Raw genomic sequence first — 1,901 nt, 5'->3', positions numbered from 1 at the left:
TAGATTCTAAAATACTTATTATTTGAATTCACTTTCACCTACAGAGGATGGGGAGGAGGATGAAGGGAAGGGAAGTAGGAAGCAGAGGAAAAGAACAACAGAGAGCGTCTGTGGTAGGAAACAGCCATCACCTTTGCTGCTTGTCTTCCCCTGCGAGCCACAGTCCCCCACCGTGCAACATGAACTCATGACCCAGGGAGGTACAGTGGAGCAAACACTGTGATCACATCAAATTAAAAATGTGCATGAAAGTAGACAAAGACAGGAAGGAAATGGCAAAGGTGAATCTGTTGTGTTAAAGAGGTACAATCTTACGTATTTGCTGTTACTGTTAACTGGTTTCTTTTTCCCCCCATTTCCTTTAATGCTGTGATATTATTGTATTTTGACCTGACAACAGACATGCCTAACAATAGCTCTTAACTATCAATGCTAAAGCTATGCTAAAGTCTGAGTGTTTAATAAATGATTTTAGGGCTTGTACCTCCCAGAATGCCCCTTAAATTGGAAGAACAAACCCCACCTAGTAGATTTCATGAAGTAGCATGAAAATAGGAAAACCACTTTGGAGCAAGGTTTATCCCCCAAACCCCTCAGAATTTCTAAGGAAATGCTTACTCTGCAGTTTTGCAGGAAGATAAAATATAATTTTTCCCCAACACCTCTGGCAAAAGCTGGTAAGCATATTTCAATCAATACTTACAGCAAGCTATTTATTGAAAACAATATAAAAATGGAAAATTTTTCAAAAGGAAATGACTTTGTAATGTTTTGACTTTACTATTAATTTGATCTCTTTGGTAAGGAAAGCACACGAACTATGAAGTCACAGCTGGACACAATGGGCATTGAAGCAACAAAGCATGAATAATTTGAGCTATTGTCCCAAGTCTACAATAATACCTCTCTAGAGAATCCTCTAACTTAAAAATTAAACAGAAAGAAAAGGAAAACTCCATTAATTTTGTAGTTCCTCATCATAATTCCTCTTTAAAGAATATAATTTATTACAGAATAAAACAAATACGCATATTTAAAAGTTTAAAGCTGTCTCCAAAGTTATGTGAATATTTGTCCTCTTGTTTGACCTTGATGTGTCTACAATAAGTAACTAATTCAGTAATTCTTAAAATCCTCTATGTCTCATTTTTGCTAAATGCTGTCACTCAGATCTCTAGCTCACCAATTAAGACACTTGGACAAAAACACAGATAAACCCAAGTACAACTTTATACAGAGAGTCGAGAAATATTCAGGCCTGAAAAGTATGTTCCTGCCCACATGACTGGCCCATCAAATATACCCCATATCTGAGCAATTGATCAGAGTTCTGGGAAGAAAAAAAAAAATCTTCCCACTGACCTCCATTAAAATGCCTAGAATTCTAATCTTTGGAAACGCCTTTGACTTAAGTCACTGCTTCTCAAAGTTTTCATCCAAGAATCCCTGATGAGAGAAAGAAGTGCAAGCAAAACCCAGGGTATCTAGAGTCCTAACTCAGAACAGTTTACCAAAAGTAAAACGCCCTTGTGGTCTTAGGTTTTATTTTTAAGATATGGGGAATTTTGAGTTCTACTGTAATAATGTATCTATATTTGCAGTAATATGAAAATAATGTGTGTCCCCCACTCCAAATCTTCAAATAAATTTGAAAGTCCAAGAAAATGTGCTGTACCTATCCTGTAAATTTTTCCCTAGCACACACCAGATTGGGAAGCCTGGAGTTAAGGGTTAAGGGTCTTAATCCTAGTTAAGTTAAGGTCTTTAGAGCCTTGCTGGGCACCATGGAAATAAGCTATTTGTGAGGGGATGTATGCTTTTGGTTGAGTTTTTTCATTTTTTATTAACAGCTTGGCACGAACTTGATTTATGAGAAGAAACAGCCAACCTTCTAACAAGCC

The sequence above is a fragment of the Orycteropus afer genome, unplaced genomic scaffold, assembly GCF_000298275.1.
Source record: "Orycteropus afer afer isolate SDZICR_OR568_19922 unplaced genomic scaffold, OryAfe1.0 scaffold00002, whole genome shotgun sequence".
Lineage (NCBI taxonomy): Eukaryota > Metazoa > Chordata > Mammalia > Tubulidentata > Orycteropodidae > Orycteropus > Orycteropus afer.
The sequence above is the reverse complement of the archived record's forward strand: the minus strand, read 5'-3'. Positions refer to the sequence as shown.